The sequence below is a fragment of the Pseudochaenichthys georgianus genome, chromosome 18 (assembly GCF_902827115.2).
Source record: "Pseudochaenichthys georgianus chromosome 18, fPseGeo1.2, whole genome shotgun sequence".
Taxonomy (NCBI): domain Eukaryota; kingdom Metazoa; phylum Chordata; class Actinopteri; order Perciformes; family Channichthyidae; genus Pseudochaenichthys; species Pseudochaenichthys georgianus.
Genome location: NC_047520.1, coordinates 4,676,078 through 4,694,969, shown reverse-complemented (window position 1 = coordinate 4,694,969; position 18,892 = coordinate 4,676,078). Strand labels below are relative to the sequence as shown.

The 18,892-nt window shown below is 40.0% G+C and overlaps 1 long non-coding RNA gene and 1 pseudogene across 1 annotated transcript; one reads left to right on the top strand and one right to left on the bottom strand.

Moving 5' to 3' along the window:
* Nucleotides 1-2,811: 2,811 nt before the first annotated feature.
* LOC117463497 (complement C1q tumor necrosis factor-related protein 3-like) lies at nucleotides 2,812-18,390 on the bottom strand (annotated as a pseudogene).
* On the top strand, nucleotides 4,082-5,825 carry LOC117463501 (uncharacterized). The gene is made up of 3 exons (XR_004553935.1): nucleotides 4,082-4,171; nucleotides 4,647-4,818; nucleotides 5,004-5,825. It is a non-coding gene; the product is annotated as an uncharacterized lncRNA (long non-coding RNA).
* Nucleotides 18,391-18,892: the final 502 nt, after the last annotated feature.

Below are 18,892 nucleotides of genomic sequence, written 5' to 3'. Positions count from 1 at the left end.
TTTAAGAGTGCGCTTAAGACCTTCCTTTTTGATAAAGCTTATAGTTAGGGCTGATTAGATTCAGCCCCTAGTTTTGCTGATATAGGCTTAGTTTGTCGGGGGACATCTTACTTCTTCCTTCTCTCTGTCTATACCCGTGTACACTCATGTTCCGATTAACCCAGCTTCCCCAAATGTCTTTTCTTTTTGGTGTCTATATACGCTGGGATCCGGAGTCATGGATGATCCTGCGGTCCTGTGTCCTGGATCGCGAGCGCTGGATCTTGAGTCGTGGCTGTGGTCCTGGATCATAGGTCCTGGATGGATATCCTCGTGGATTCATCTTCCTATTATACACACATGCATTTCCAAACATTTGGACTACCTATGTTGCAAATGTATTATCTTTTCAATTTACACACGGCATCTATTGCACGTCTGTCCGTCCTGGGAGAGGGATCCCTCCTCTGTTGCTCTCCCTGAGGTTTCTCCCATTTTTCCCTTTAAACTGGGTTTTCTTTGGAAGTTTTTCCTTGTACGATGTGAGGGTCTAAGGACAGAGGGTGTCGTATTGTCATACTGATATTCTGTACACACTGTGAAGACCACTGAGACAAATGTAACATTTGTGATATTGGGCTATATAAATAAACATTGATTGATTGATTGATTGATTGATATTAACCAAACCCATAAACATATGCATTCATTCAGACAGCCTCGAAAGTTTTAACATCATAGTTTGTCATTGTAGTATCAAAGATTAAAATCAATGATTGTGAGTTAACTAATTTGAACAGTAATTCACATCATCGTCTCATAACAAAATAAGCTAAGGCGACTACTTGCATTCAGTGACTTGATTTTTAAAATGAAAATAAGGGAAATTTTTAGTTTTTTATCATTAAAATATGTAATGTTATAACTATTAAAGAAAATATGGGGACAATTCTGTTTCAATGTAGTTTGACCATTGTAACTGCTGTGCAGACATACTGATAATAATATAGCCCCTCCAAATGTCTGTGCACCAGGCCATTGAAACATCAACTTTGTTACAATTTTATTTCACCTTGCTATGTGTTTATAAAGCATATTTAAAAACGGTGACATTTCTGGGGACAGATTGAGCCGGGGATTGGCCACCAAAGCCAGGCAGGCATTTGGTATGATCACCATAGCGATATGAGGCCGGCTGCCGGAGGGCTTTCCTTTGCTTCCAGCTGTCAGATTGTAAACAAAGTCACGTGACTGGTGGCAGATGACAGCGCTGACAAGGTGTGTTTTATTTCAGGGAGACGCTACAATACTAATTGTGGGCTTAATATGTTGATTCGGCCACAACAGAGAAAAAAAGACGTTCGCTCTCTCCAGAGGGGCAGGTCAGCCAAAGAGGGAAAATGGGCCGGTGCCCGGGCAACATTAGCCCGTACGTGCACGTCCCTGGTCCCAGTCATCATGGTGGAAGTAGGTTAAAACTTTTTTTTTTTAAAGCATGCTTAAAAGTAAAACCAGATAAACGTCAACAGTGCAAACACTTCAGAATAAAAGCACACAATAAAATCATAATAAAAAGTATGAAACACACGAAAACCAAGCAATATATTAAAATACTTCACCATGTGACATACACACCTGGTATTTCCTCACACACAATAAGTACTGCTTGGGTTTCCATCTGTGGCACCTGTGACATCTATGGTCAACACTTGATGGCAGACTTTCTTCATTTACTGTCTATCATTACTACAGAACCCATTGTGTATAAGTCCTGTGCTATTAGGCCTTTTTATTAACATAATGCCCAATTGGACATTTCTCACAAAATTGCACTTATAATCAGATATTGTCCATCCAGATCTTATTACAATAATCACAGGTGCTATGCTCACAGTATATGACTGGCCACTGCTTCATTAATGTAGAGGTTATTTAAAATCTGCACATTAAGCTTCAGTAAAAACACCAGGAGAGACCATGAGAAAAGAAAGAGACACATATTTCTGTCTCTAGGTATCCTTATCAATGTGTTAATGTATTTTCCTCTAAAAGTAAATGTAGCAGGTTTCATTTCACCACATATCTATATTTCATGTAACATAAACATTTAGTTTTCACTGTTTTTACTTCTCATCTGTTAAATCATTTTATCATCATGAGTCTCTTAAATGTTTCTGTCTGCTGATGATCAAGTTAAGTATTTAATTCCCTTATTCAACATGTCTTGAGGTATAAAGAGAGATGACATACACTGTAGGGTTAGGGATCATTTATTATTATTAAGGGTTATATGACTGATGTTGTATTTCTTTATGTGCCAAGATCCTTTAAGGGACAGAGTCCAGTGAATCTCTATCTGATACAACTCGAGCCACCTTTGCCAGTTTGAGATGAAGCAGGAGAGTTTTGAATACGGTAATGCAAATGGGTTCGCTAGTATCAAAGTAGCACTTCTTGACATTTGAATAAATGGGAGCTTCTCCACGTCTTTGTTTCTCGCTCCATGTGTCTTCCACTGATGCATTATCAGGGAGGTTAGACATCTAAGTTGAGAGGTTGCTGCAATGAGATGGAGCTTTGAATTGAAAGCACAACACTCAATATATTAAGATATTCAGGAAACAGAAAACAAGAAACTCACTGTCAACTTTGCAGCATAATGAATTTAATAAAGCAATGATTGAAGAAGACATTTTTAGACTTGATTTAATGATTTAATGAGCAACAGCTTTGTGTTTCATTACATTTGAACATGTCATGGTGTTAGATATTTAGTGAGATTAGAATTGTTCAGCCACCCTCAAGCAGGAAGTGCAACAGAGATGCATATTCTCACATTTCAGTGACCAGAAAACCACTGAAGGTTGTATGATGGCCGGTCCCCCAAACATAGGAGTTGTCAGTCGTGAGCACGTACACCTGGTCTCCTTGCTTCAGCTGCAGGAACACTGCGTTCCTCCATTATCAGCTGTGTCTGAGGTCGACCCGTGATCACTGGTCGCGAGCATTAGTTGATTGTTTCTGTAAAGAAGTAAGTTGGTGCCATGAGTCAATCCAGCATGAAAGAAGAGGGTAAAGTAATAAACACCTGCCACCGGGGCAAAGAAGACACCTGTGGAAGCTACAGGGTGTTGGTCACATGTATGTCTTAAGAAGTCAAATCACCATTAACTACTTTATTTTATTCTATTGCTTTTATTGCCTCAGTGAAAATATATATTATGAGACAGGAAGTCAGTTTATCTATTTAAAGTAACTAAGTACCTGAGCTTTACCTGTGGATGGACTGTAGGCTCCACCAATGTTTGTGATCACGGTTCTGTAGATTAAAGTGATGTCTGTTGGAGGGTCCAATGTCATGTCCTGCTCCTCCTGTTGCTGCACTGAATATCACGCTGGGGTTTTCCATAATACAAAACATGCTGATCACACATACTGTATTTGCGGGCCTACATTTGTTTCTATATAACAGAGACTTTGTAATTGATGCCTATCATGTTCTATAAAGACACCTCCATGTTTAGTCATCAATAGAGCTGTTTTCAGCATCCTACTTTTAAGGTAAACCTAACACTAATTCAACATGTCTTATGGAATACGGTGAGAAAGGGTTAGGGATTATTTATTTAAGGTCATTTTCTAGATATTTCCACCCATTTAAAAAGAATAAAACATGATTGACTTTGTATTTCTTTATGTGGCATGATACTTTAAGGGACACAGTCCAGTGAATCTCTATCTGATACAACTATGGCCAACCTTTGCCAGTTTGAGATAAAGAAGGTGAGTTTTGAATACTGTAATGCAAATGGGTTCGCTAGTATCAAAGTAGCACTTCTTGACATTTGAATGAATGGGAGCTTTATTCAAATGATTTGGGGTCGGGGTTCCAGTGTGGCAGCTTCCATCAAAGCTCTACCTGGTGGATCCATGAGCCATTGCAGCTGCTTTCCATATCATTTATCAAGAGGGCGTAACAAGTCTGAAACGTATTCACTACGTTATGCAGGTTTTTTCTTTCGCGAGCGCCTGCTCCGTGGCCACAGCCCCTCTGAGGTGGGGACGCCCAACATGACGCACTCTATCTTTATCTCTTTAGAAACTACTAAAGCAGCTCCATCCAGCTGAGGATTCAATCGTCCAGCTGACTGATCGAAGTGGAACAGATCTCTGCTCGCTCGCCTCCAAACACGTAAGTAATACAAACATATTGAAGAATATATGTTGTGTTTTAATTGATATTTTAATAGACTGGTGCTGTGACGCGTCCTAAAACCCGGAAGTAAGCTGCACTCGGTTTACCTAAAAAAAAAAGCAATGGGATTTCTCCATAGGATTTTGGAAAATAGCTGGAAATAAGGTCTGTGGAAAACGAACCTGTTAGATGAATGCATATTTTGTTCAGCCGGATAATATCCATATGTCTAACCTACTTTTATAATCATAAATATAATCGATATATTTATGATCGATAGATTTATGATTCGAAAATTATAAATGTCCAAAATCCTATTGAGAAATCTCATTGCTTTTTTGTCGAGGGAACCCATGCGCAGCTTTCTTCCGGGTTTTAGGACGCGTCACTGCACCTCTCTATACAATTAATACATTATTGTATGTTCATACATTAACCTCTTACTTTTATATTTCTCGTTCTCCCGCTCTAGACAAGATGACCATCACTGTCGTTATCATCTTTATGGCCACTCTCGCCCTTGTTGATGGTTTAACTGCTGAAGAATGTCAAGCTGTCAAAAACGTCAAAGATAACAAGAGATTTCTTTGCAGACACGTCTTTCAGGATAGTGCCTTTCCAGCAGATGAGGCTGCCTGGACAACGTGAGTTAAATGGTTAAGTCAATACGCTTATTTAGAAAAGCATTTGCATAAGATGGAGATTCATATTAACTGCATTTAAAGGCAGGACTGTTTCATTTAGCTACCACACTACTGATTCAGTCTTAAGTGTTGCACTTTATCAATGCCATTTACTTTGCAGTGAAACGATGATCTTGTTTATTCAGGTACATAACACATTTTGGCCTCTGTGACGAACACAGACCCAAACAGACCTTCATGACGCAGATCGACTATCAATCAATTTTCGATTGCAAGATATGTAACGAGAAAGCATGTACCACTCAGTCAAAAATGAAGCTTAACACTGTCCATGTCAATACCAGCTGCAAGGTTACAAGTGTAGAGCCAGAAAACCACTCTGTGACAGTGAATTGTAAGAAAGATGGTGATAAATTCTATCCTGTCCATTATGTAAAACCCTAGCGCCAGTAAGCCAACCTGGACTGGTCCACACTGTCCTTATTAGAAGATTAAAACGTTGTTAGAGGCGTTAGTAGACATTGGAGTCCAGATCTAAACCTCTGTCAAGCTTAGCTGAATTAGGCCTTTTTTGCTTCCATGAAAACATGTTATTTTGTTCTTATGCTGCATTATAACACCTGCTACTTGTTGACCTCGGTCATTATAACTGGTGGCTACATGGGATTAACGCGTGGATTCTCGGCTATTTTCAATGTAATCAGAAAACTGTACACACACCTGTTTGTTGAAAGTTTGTCGTCATCTTACCTCGAAGTTAATTGGTTGATTGTCTATAGTAAACTGTTGGTTATCATCTTTTATAACGTGTCAATTCAGATAATTGTCAGTCTGTGAAAAACTGTCAAACTAGACTAAGCGTTATTTGACCCAAAAAGGTCTCACATCAAAGGATCTACCAAAGCACCATAACAAGTTTCCTTTCTCAGAGTTTAATATTCCCCACAACTGTGTGTACTTTCTCTGTTACTGAAAGTGTGTGTGAAGCTGTATTCAAATCCTGTTTGTGTTGCTCTAAATATTGTCAAATAAATGGCTTGAAGCATCAATCAATATTCTCACGAGTAATATGTACTTCTGTGCGATACGGAAACATTTCCACCTCTTCATTTAGTAGTTTTCTGACTTTCAGCTTATTGTTTTAGTGTTAAGGCAAATGTAAGTACAACAGAGAAAGTAGAAACTATTTGATGAACACTCTCAAGCCTTTACCGTGGTGTATTGCTCAAAAAATGAACTAAAGATTAATGGTGACACGTTTTTCTATAATATGAATCGTTTGGCTGCTTTTATATGTTTTTAAATGATGACTTGTTATTTATTTACATCCCCTTTGAAACAAGGCTCATGTTGCAATGAGGAAAAAGTATTCACTTCATATCTGCCAGGTAACCAATCAGCGTTATTATCCAGGTAATAGAAAATAAGGAAAAACTAATATATGTTCTGGAAAATGTATGTTGTTATCATTAATATGGAGTCAAAGATTGACCATGTTTTAGTATTACAATGACCTCACTAAACAGATGTATATGTATTGCACCTTTCAACAACATGGAAATTCAAAAGACTGACAGGGTGTAAGAAATTAAAGACAACAAGTAACTAAGGACGACTCAAAAGAAGAATGTATACCCAAAATCATTTAACATTATTCTCCTGATCATCAAAATGGATGCCAAAGGTGACAGAAGTGTGAATATTAATCAAAGATGACATGGACGGTATATTTCTCAACCGGCTGCAGAGAGAAAGGCTGAAGATGAAGAAGATGAAGTTGGCCCCCAAAGCACTGGGTACACGTTATCGCTCATGGACATTTTGGTTCACAGTTTTTACCTCAACAGGCACAAACCACATTCCAGCAGATGAGGTTTAATGCAAGGACCCCAGGTTCAACTTCTTGTGAGGAACTGACGCTTTCTGCTTGAGAGGAACTTGTTCTTGAATATTTTTCACAGATTATGGTTTCCTGCTCTGTTGCTGTGAAGTTGCAGAGGCACTCTTTCATAAGCAAGATAAATACATTTGTTATTGGAATTTACACTTCTACAATACGAGAAGTGAGTGAGAAATATTTGGAAAAAGAAGAAGAAAAGTGTCAGCATGTGACATACACTGTATATATGTAAAGGAGGGGTGGACATGTAGGAAGAGAGAAAGGGTTCTTCTAAATCGGGGAGAGAGCGTGATGGGCAATCAAGAGCCAAACTACTCAAGTTTAAAAGGTTAAAATAATGTATTATCGGACATAAAAACTTTAGTAAAAACTAAAACTACACAATCAAAACAATGTCACAAGCTAAAAGGGCTTAAAAAGTATTTTCTTTAACATCAAGGCTCATGAGGGGGGAACACTTCTGCACTCCGCCCGCTGCTCCAGCTCGGCTCCCACTCTAAAAACAGACAAACGGCAGTCACTTGTCTTTTAAGGACAAATCAGGTCTTTCGTTGGACAGTAGTACGAAATAAGGGCTCTAAACTCTGCCCTCTTCTGTCCTTGGCTTCACGCTCTGGACTGCCGTTTGTCTCTCGATATGTTCTGTCTGCTCGGCTGCGTCTCCTCCTGTCCTCTTCCTTTGAGCTCCTGCTCTCCTGGGTTCTCTCTCCACTTTTAGGTCGGCCATGATTGGCCCCAGGTGCTGCTAATCGTCCCAGTCATCATGGTGGAAGTAGGTTAAAACATTTCAAATAAAAGCATGCTTAAAAGTAAAACCAGATAAACTTCAACAGTGCAAACACTTCAGAATAAAAGCACACAATAAAATCATAATAAAAAGTATGAAACACACAAAAACCAAGCAATATATTAAAATACTTCACCATGTGACATACACACCTGGTATTTCCTCACACAGAGTAAGTACTGCTTGGGTTTCCATCTGTGGCACCTGTGACATCTCTGGTCAACACTTGATGGCAGACTTTCTTCATTAACTGTCTGTCATTACTACAGAACCCATTGTGTATAAGTCCTGTGCTATTAGGCCTTTTTATTAACATAATGCCCAATTGGACATTCCTCACAAAATTGCACTTATAATCAGATATTGTCCATCCAGATGTTATTACAATCATCACCGGGCTATGCTCACAGTATAATGAACTGGCCACTGCTTCATAATGTAGAGGTTATTTAAAATCTGCACATGAGCTTCAGTAAAAACACCAGGAGAGACCATGAGAAAAGAAAGAGACACATATTTCTTTCTCTAGGTATCCTTATCAATGTGTTAATGTATTTTCCTCTAAAAGTAAATGTAGCAGGTTCATTTCACCACATATCTATAGTTCATGTAACATAAACATTTAGTTTTCACTGTTTAATTCTCATCTGTTAAATCATTTTATCATCATGAGTCTCTAAATGTTTCTGTCTGCTGATGATCAAGTTAAGTATTTAATTCCCTTATTCAACATGTCTTAAGGTATAAAGAGAGATGACATACACTGTAGGGTTAGGGATCATGTATTATTATTAAGGGGTTATAGGGCTATTTTCTAGATATTTTCAGAGGTTTTGTTAAAAAATACATGAATAAAACATGATTGATGTTGTCATGGCGTAATTTCCACTGGGGGACAGGGGGGACATGTCCCCCCACTTTTCAAAATGTGATGTGAGACAGAGAGAGAGACAGAGAGAGACAGAGAGAGTTACGGGGGTTGTTGTTAGCATCTGGTGCTAGCTCGGAGCTAACGGAGATTAGAAGCCCCCCCCCAGAGGATGTTGAGGTCATCACAAATAAAACAGGCTCACATGGAGAGGAATTCTAGATAAGCTTGCGCACTCATTACAACTACACATTTTTCTTGGATTAGTTAACACCACAGTCCCTAATATATTTGTAGAAAGGCAGGAAATGGAATTAAATCGAGAACAATGTTTCATTGCGGAGGACCCCCTGTTTTGTGTCCCCCCCCACTTCTCAAACCAAAGTTACAACCCTTGGATGTTGTTGTTCTTTATGTGCCAAGATCCTTTAAGGGACAGAGTCCAGTGAATCTCTATCTGATACAACTCGAGCCACCTTTGCCAGTTTGGATGAGCAGGATAGTTTTGAATACGGTAATGCAAATGGGTTCGCTAGTATCAAAGTAGCACTTCTTGACATTTGAAATAAGTGGGAGCTTCTTCCACGTCTTTGTTTCTCGCTCCATGTGTCTTCCCTGATGCATTATCAGGGAGGTTAGACATCTAAGTTGAGAGGTTGCTGCAATGAGATGGAGCTTTGAATTGAAAGCACAACACTCAATATATTAAGATATTCAGGAAACAGAAAACAAGAAACTCCCTGTCAACTTTGCAGCATAATGAATTTAATAAGCAATGATTGAAGAAGACATTTGTTAGAGACTTGATTTTATGATTTAATGAGGCAACAGCTTTGTGTTTCATTACATTGAAACATGTCCTGGGTGTTAGATATTTAGTGAGATTAGAATTGTTCAGCCACCCTCAAGCAAGGAAGTGCAACAGAGATGCATATTCTCACATTCAGTGACCAAAAACCACTGAAGGTTGTATGATGCCGGTCCCCCAAAACATAGGAGTTGTCAGTCGTGAGCACGTACACCTGGTCCTCCTTCTTCAGCTGCAGGAACACTGCGTTTCCTCCATTATCAGCTGTGTCTGAGGTCGACACGTGATCCGGGTCGCGATCATTAGTTGATTGTTTTCTGTAAGAAGTAGTTGGTGCCATGAGTCAATCCAGCATGAAAGAAGAGGGTAAAGTAATAAACACCTGCCACCAGGGGCAAAAGAAGACACCTGTGTAGCTACAGGGGGGTGTTGGTCACACTATGCTTAAGAAGTCAAATCACCATTAACATACTTATATTTATTCCATTGCTTTATTGCCTCAGTGAAAATATATATTATGAGACAGGAAGTCAGTTTATCTATTTAAGTAACTAGTACCTGAGCTTTACCTGTGGATGGACTGTAGGCTCCACCAATGTTTGTGAATCACGGTTCTGTAGATTAAAGTGATGTCTGTTGGAGGGTCCAATGTCATGTCCTGCTCCTCCTGTTGCTGCACTGAATGTCACGCTGGGGTTTTCCATAATACAACACATGCTGATCACACATACTGTATTTGCGGGCCTACATTTGTTTCTATATAACAGAGACTTTGTAATTGATGCCCATCATGTTCTATAAAGACACCGTCCATGTTTAGTCATCATAGAGCTGTTTTCAGCATCCTACTTTTAAGGTAAACCTAACACTAATTCAACATGTCTTATGGAATACGGTGAGAAAGGGTTAGGGATTATTTATTTAAGGTCATTTTCTAGATATTTCCACCCGTTTAAAAAGAATAAAACATGATTGACTTTGTATTTTCTTTATGTGGCATGATACTTTAAGGGACACAGTCCAGTGAATCTCTATCTGATACAACTATGGCCAACCTTTGCCAGTTTGAGATAAAGAAGGTGAGTTTTGAATACTGTAATGCAAATGGGTTCGCTAGTATCAAAGTAGCACTTCTTGACATTTGAATGAATGGGAGCTTTATTCAAATGATTTGGAGTCGGGGTTCCAGTGTGGCAGCTTCCATCAAAGCTCTACCTGGTGGATCCATGAGCCATTGCAGCTGCTTTCCATATCATTTATCAAGAGGGCGTAGTCTGAAACGTATTCACTACGTTATGCAGGTTTTTTCTTTCGCGAGCGCCTGCTCCGTGGCCACAGCCCCTCTGAGGTGGGGACGCCCAACATGACGCACTCTATCTTTATCTCTTTAGAAACTACTAAAGCAGCTCCATCCAGCTGAGGATTCAATCGTCCAGCTGACTGATCGAAGTGGAACAGATCTCTGCTCGCTCGCCTACAAACACGTAAGTAATACAAACATATTGAAGAATATATGTTGTGTTTTAATTGATATTTTAATAGACTGGTGCTGTGACGCGTCCTAAAACCCGGAAGTAAGCTGCACTCGGTTTACCTAAAAAAAAAAGCAATGGGATTTCTCCATAGGATTTTGGAAAATAGCTGGAAATAAGGTCTGTGGAAAACGAACCTGTTAGATGAATGCATATTTTGTTCAGCCGGATAATATCCATATGTCTAACCTACTTTTATAATCATAAATATAATCGATATATTTATGATCGATAGATTTATGAATCGAAAATTATAAATGTCCAAAATCCTATTGAGAAATCTCATTGCTTTTTTGTCGAGGGAACCCATGCGCAGCTTTCTTCCGGGTTTTAGGACGCGTCACTGCACCTCTCTATACAATTAATACATTATTGTATGTTCATACATTAACATCTTACTTTTATATTTCTCGTTCTCCCGCTCTAGACAAGATGACCATCACTGTCGTTATCATCTTTATGGCCACTCTCGCCCTTGTTGATGGTTTAACTGCTGAAGAATGTCAAGCTGTCAAAAACGTCAAAGATAACAAGAGATTTCTTTGCAGACACGTCTTTCAGGATAGTGCCATTCCAGAAGATTTGGTTACTTGGGAAAAGTGAGTTAAATGGTTAAGTCAATATGTTTATTCAGAAATACATTTACATGAGATGGAGATTCATATTAACTGCACTTAAAGGCAGGACTGTTTCATTTAGCTACCACACTACTGATTCAGTCTTAAGTGTTGCACTTTATCAATGCCATTTACTTTGCAGTGAAACGATGATCTTGTTTATTCAGGTACATAACACATTTTGGCCTCTGTGACGAACACAGACCCAAACAGACCTTCATGACGCAGATCGACTATCAATCAATTTTCGATTGCAAGATATGTAACGAGAACGCATGTACCACTCAGTCAAAAATTAAGCTTAACACTGTCCATGTCAATACCAGCTGCAAGGTTACAAGAGTAGAGCCAGAAAACCACTCTGTGACAGTGAATTGTAAGAAAGATGGTGATAAATTCTATCCTGTCCATTATGTAAAACCCTAGCGCCAGTAAGCCAACCTGGACTGGTCCACACTGTCCTTATTAGAAGATTAAAACGTTGTTAGAGGCGTTAGTAGACATTGGAGTCCAGATCTAAACCTCTGTCAAGCTTAGCTGAATTAGGCCTTTTTTGCTTCCATGAAAACATGTTATTTTGTTCTTATGCTGCATTATAACACCTGCTACTTGTTGACCTCGGTCATTATAACTGGTGGCTACATGGATTAACGCGTGGATTCTCGGCTATTTTCAATGTAATCAGAAAACTGTACACACACCTGTTTGTTGAAAGTTTGTCGTCATCTTACCTCGAAGTTAATTGGTTGATTGTCTATAGTAAACTGTTGGTTATCATCTTTTATAACGTGTCAATTCAGATAATTGTCAGTCTGTGAAAAACTGTCAAACTAGACTAAGCGTTATTTGACCCAAAAAGGTCTCACATCAAAGGATCTACCAAAGCACCATAACAAGTTTCCCTTTCTCAGAGTTTATATTCCCCACAACTGTGTGTACTTTCTCTGTTACTGAAAGTGTGTGTGAAGCTGTATTCAAATCCTGTTTGTGTTGCTCTAAATATTGTCAAATAAATGGCTTGAAGCATCAATCAATATTCTCACGAGTAATATGTACTTCTGTGCGATACGGAAACATTTCCACCTCTTCATTTAGTAGTTTTCTGACTTTCAGCTTATTGTTTTAGTGTTAAGGCAAATGTAAGTACAACAGAGAAAGTAGAAACTATTTGATGAACACTCTCAAGCCTTTACCGTGGTGTATTTGCTCAAAAATGAACTAAAGATTAATGGTGACACGTTTTTCTATAATATGAATCGTTTGGCTGCTTTTATATGTTTTTAAATGATGACTTGTTATTTATTTACATCCCCTTTGAAACAAGGCTCATGTTGCAATGAGGAAAAAGTATTCACTTCATATCTGCCAGGTAACCAATCAGCGTTATTATCCAGGTAATAGAAAATAAGGAAAAACTAATATATGTTCTGGAAAATGTATGTTGTTATCATTAATATGGAGTCAAAGATTGACCATGTTTTAGTATTACAATGACCTCACTAAACAGATGTATATGTATTGCACCTTTCAACAACATGGCAATTCAAAAGACTGACAGGGTGTAAGAAATTAAAGACAACAAGTAACTAAGGACGACTCAAAAGAAGAATGTATACCCAAAATCATTTAACATTATTCTCCTGATCATCAAAATGGATGCCAAAGGTGACAGAAGTGTGAATATTAATCAAAGATGACATGGACGGTATATTTCTCAACCGGCTGCAGAGAGAAAGGCTGAAGATGAAGAAGATGAAGTTGGCCCCCAAAGCACCGGGTACACGTTATCGCTCATGGACGTTTTGGTTCACAGTTTTTACCTCAACAGGCACAAACCACATTCCAGCAGATGAGGTTTAATGCAAGGACCCCAGGTTCAACTTCTTGTGAGGAACTGACGCTTTCTGCTTGAGAGGAACTTCATCCATCCATCCATCCATCTTCTCCCGCTTATCCGTGGTCGGGTCGCGGGGGTAGCAGTTCCAGCAGAGAGCCCCAAACTTTCTTTTCCCTGGCGACATCAACCAGCTCTGACTGGGGGATCCCAAGGCGCTCCCAGGCCAGCGAAGAGATATAATCCCTCCACCTGGTCCTAGGTCTACCCCTTGGTCTCTTCCCAGCTGGACGTGCCTGGAACACCTCCCTAGGGAGGCGCCCAGGTGGCATCCTAACTAGGTGCCCGAACCACCTCAACTGGCTTCTTTCGACGCGAAGGAGGAGCGGCTCAACTCCGAGTCCCTCCCTGATGACCGAACTTCTCACCTTATCTCTAAGGGAGACACCAGCCACCCGGCGGAGGAAACCCATCTCGGCCGCTTGTATCCGCGATCTCGTTCTTTCGGTCATGACCCATCCTTCATGACCATAGGTGAGGGTAGGAACGAAAATGGCCCGGTAGACAGAGAGCTTTGCCTTCTGACTCAGCTCCCTTTTCGTCACAACGGTGCGGTAAAGCGACTGCAATACCGCTCCCGCTGCTCCGATTCTCCGGCCCATCTCACGCTCCATTGTTCCCTCACTCGAGAACAAGACCCCGAGATACTTGAACTCCTTCACTTGGGGTAAGGACTCATTCCCTACTTGGAGTGGACAGTCCATCGGTTTCCTGCTGAGAACCATGGCCTCAGATTTGGAGGTGCTGATCCTCATCCCAGCCGCTTCACACTCGGTTGCGAACCGATCCAGTGAGTGCTGACGGTCGCAGACCGATGAAGCCATCAGAACCACATCATCTGCAAAAAGCAGTGGTGCAATCCTTACTCCACCGAACTGCAGACCCCCTCCCCCACGACTACGCCTCGAAATCCGATCCATGTATATTACAAACAGGATTGGTGACAAAGCGCAGCCCTGGCGGAGGCCAACCCTCACCGGAAATGGGTCCGACTTACTGCCGAGGACCCGGACACAGCTCTCGCTTTGGGAGTACAGAGATTGGATGGCCCTGAGTAGAGACCCCCTCACCCCATACTCCCGCAGCACCTCCCACAGTAACTCCCTGGGAACCCGGTCATACGCCTTCTCCAAGTCTACAAAACACATGTAGACCGGATAAGCGTACTCCCAGGCCCCCTCCAGGATCCTTGCGAGAGTAAAAAGCTGATCCGTCGTTCCACGACCAGGACGGAATCCGCATTGTTCCTCCTCAATCTGAGGTTCGACAATCGGCCTGACCCTCCTTTCAAGTACCTTGGAGTAAACTTTCCCGGGGAGGCTGAGTAGTGTGATGCCTCTGTAATTGGCACACACCCTCTGATCCCCCTTTTTGAAAAGGGGGACCACCACCCCGGTCTGCCACTCCTTCGGCACTGTTTCCGACTTCCACGCAACGTTGATGAGACGTGTCAACCATGACAGTCCCTCAACACCCAGAGCCTTCAGCATTTCCGGGCGGATCTCATCCACCCCCGGGGCTTTGCCACTGTGGAGTTGTTTAACGACCTCAGTGACCTCCCACCGGAAGATTGGTGTTGATCCCCCGTCATACTCCAGCTCTGCCTCTAACATGAGAGGAACTTGTTCTTGAATATTTTCACAGATTATGGTTTCCTGCTCTGTTGCTGTGAAGTTGCAGAGGCACTCTTTCATAAGCAAGATAAATAACATTGGTATTGGAATTTACACTTCTACAATACGAGAAGTGAGTGAGAAATATTTGGAAAAAGAAGAAGAAAAGTGTCAGCATGTGACATACACTGTATATATGTAAAGGAGGGGTGGACATGTAGGAAGAGAGAAAGGGTTCTTCTAAATCGGGGAGAGAGCGTGATGGGCAATCAAGAGCCAAACTACTCAAGTTTAAAAGGTTAAAAAATAATGTATTATTGGACATAAAAACTTTAGTAAAAACTAAAACTACACAATCAAAACAATGTCACAAGCTAAAAGGGCTTAAAAAGTATTTTCTTTAACATCAAGGCTCATGAGGGGGGAACACTTCTGCACTCCGCCCGCTGCTCCAGCTCGGCTCCCACTCTAAAAACAGACAAACGGCAGTCACTTGTCTTTTAAGGACAAATCAGGTCTTTCGTTGGACAGTAGTACGAAATAAGGGCTCTAAACTCTGCCCTCTTCTGTCCTTGGCTTCACGCTCTGGACTGCCGTTTGTCTCTCGATATGTTCTGTCTGCTCGGCTGCGTCTCCTCCTGTCCTCTTCCTTTGAGCTCCTGCTCTCCTGGGTTCTCTCTCCACTTTTAGGTCGGCCATGATTGGCCCCAGGTGCTGCTAATCGTCCCAGTCATCATGGTGGAAGTAGGTTAAAACATTTCAAATAAAAGCATGCTTAAAAGTAAAACCAGATAAACTTCAACAGTGCAAACACTTCAGAATAAAAGCACACAATAAAATCATAATAAAAAGTATGAAACACACGAAAACCAAGCAATATATTAAAATACTTCACCATGTGACATACACACCTCGTATTTCCTCACACAGAGTAAGTACTGCTTGGGTTTCCATCTGTGGCACCTGTGACATCTTTGGTCAACACTTGATGGCAGACTTTCTTCATTTACTGTCTATCATTACTACAGAACCCATTGTGTATAAGTCCTGTGCTATTAGGCCTTTTTATTAACATAATGCCCAATTGGACATTTCTCACAAAATTGCACTTATAATCAGATATTGTCCATCCAGATCTTATTACAATAATCACAGGTGCTATGCTCACAGTATATGACTGGCCACTGCTTCATTAATGTAGAGGTTATTTAAAATCTGCACATTAAGCTTCAGTAAAAACACCAGGAGAGACCATGAGAAAAGAAAGAGACACATATTTCTTTCTCTAGGTATCCTTATCAATGTGTTAATGTATTTTCCTCTAAAAGTAAATGTAGCAGGTTTCATTTCACCACATATCTATATTTCATGTAACATAAACATTTAGTTTTCACTGTTTTTACTTCTCGTCTGAACTGAACCCTCTGAGACCCACATAGGACATTTCTGTTTTTGTATATTTTTGTGTTTTGCCTAATAAATTGTCATTTCTTTGCAGTAAAATCAAGTTTTACACATCCCAGAAATCAACACAACCTCAGCTAATGATATGTGTCACTCATTAGAGACTTATATACACTATAATAGGGGATATTTGCCCATAAATAAAAAATAAATAAAAAACGGAGCTTGAATGTTTTACTTATTTCATTAAAAAGAACTGCTAACCATAACATTGAAAGAAACATTCAACACAGAAAATTGCACACATTTATTATCATTGTATCATAACTGATTAGAAGATTCTAACGTATTCTGTTCAATAGTTATGCCCATTCTTTTGGGCAGTGTCCATGGGCGTTTTTTTGCGAAGAATTGTCATTTTCTGTCCTGCCAATTTTGAAGAGTACACATGATATATCATGTCCTCAATCACACATGGCATGCTGAGCAGATTCGTCTGAATTTTCATCAACATTGTCCCCTTGAAAAATCTGCTCCAAAGCCTCAGCTGTAGTAAACGTCTGTGCCGTCCTTGTTTACTTTCAAAACACTAAAAGAACGTATTCCAACTTTTATTTATTTATTTCGCGCGTGGAATTATACCGGCTCTCATTTCAGTAAACATAACATCAGAACAGACAGGCAACCCTCTGAATCAGACTCCGATTGGCTGTGACTGCATCCACTCAGAGTGTCCGATTCAGAAACGTGACTCTTTCACTCTTTACGTCAGAAACAAAGATGGTGGATGAGAATAGATCTATAAATGATGAGCGATGCGCCAGAATCAAGGTGAGACCATCCGCAGCATATACAACTTTATGCATTCATTTCACCGAAATAAGTAAACGCCTCTCAATGAAAAACTGAATAGAGTTGTTTAGTGCCGTTTTTGTAGTTGAAGAGGAAAAACACGGCATGTCTCTGGCTGAAACAGCTGAGAAGTTATGACGCTTTGAACACAACGTGATCTTTGGGATCGTATACGGCCCCGTGGGTCTCAGAGGGTTAAATAATTTTATCATCATGAGTCTCTAAATGTTTCTGTCTGCTGATGATCAAGTTAAGTATTTAATTCCCTTATTCAACATGTCTTAAGGTATAAAGAGAGATGACATACACTGTAGGGTTAGGGATCATTTATTATTATTAAGGGTTATATGACTGATGTTGTTGTTCTTTATGTGCCAAGATCCTTTAAGGGACAGAGTCCAGTGAATCTCTATCTGATACAACTCGAGCCACCTTTGCCAGTTTGAGATGAAGCAGGAGAGTTTTGAATACGGTAATGCAAATGGGTTCGCTAGTATCAAAGTAGCACTTCTTGACATTTGAATAAGTGGGAGCTTCTCCACGTCTTTGTTTCTCGCTCCATGTGTCTTCCACTGATGCATTATCAGGGAGGTTAGACATCTAAGTTGAGAGGTTGCTGCAATGAGATGGAGCTTTGAATTGAAAGCACAACACTCAATATATTAAGATATTCAGGAAACAGAAAACAAGAAACTCCCTGTCAACTTTGCAGCATAATGAATTTAATAAAGCAATGATTGAAGAAGACATTTTTAGACTTGATTTAATGATTTAATGAGCAACAGCTTTGTGTTTCATTACATTTGAACATGTCATGGTGTTAGATATTTAGTGAGATTAGAATTGTTCAGCCACCCTCAAGCAGGAAGTGCAACAGAGATGCATATTCTCACATTTCAGTGACCAGAAAACCACTGAAGGTTGTATGATGGCTGGTTTTTTCTGTAAATACAAAACATGCTGATCACACATATTTGCGGGTTCTTACGAAAAACTAGTCAAAGAGTCATTTGTTTCTATATTCCAGATACTTTTTAATGGATGCTTTACCTTTGTTCTGCAGTTCAACAATCTGGGTTTCACTCTCCTTCAGCCTGGTTTCCATAGCTCCTAATGTTTCTCTCACGGCACCAAACTCTCTCAGGAGATCCCCCATGTCAGGATCGCGTGACAGTGTTTCATTGGCATTACCATCATCCTGGGCCTGAAGCCGCTCAACAGCAACACAAACAATAGATTGGTCAAACTCATGTTGTTGATTCACGACCGCTCTGTCACAAACTCTGACTGATGCCATCCCTTTTCATGTTGTGTAAAGGTTACCTGTTAAATTGTAACATCCGATTCTACAAGTTGCTTTATTATCCTATTGTAAAGCAGTTGATAAGAGACGAGGAAATAATAATGTAAAATCATTTTCATTATCATTAAAATGGGGGTCAAAGATCAAACATTTCTCAGTTTTACAATGATCTTACAAAACAGGTTTATCTGTATTTCCCCTTTCAACCACATGGCAATTCAAAGGGCTTTGTGTTAGGATTTAAAGACAATATTGGAAAAAAGAAACAAAAGGCGACCAAATCACCAAAATCATATAACATTATTCTTCCAATCATCAAAATGTATACCAAATGTGACAATATGTTTATAATTAAAGATTTCTAAGCTGTCTCAACTGAGGTAGCACAAAGAACTTTTGATTTAGTTCTAACTACACAAACACAAAACCTGTCCAATTCTCTTTTTCAGTCAGTGTCTGTTTTCCTGATGGGATGAGTGGGCCCGTGTACATTTGA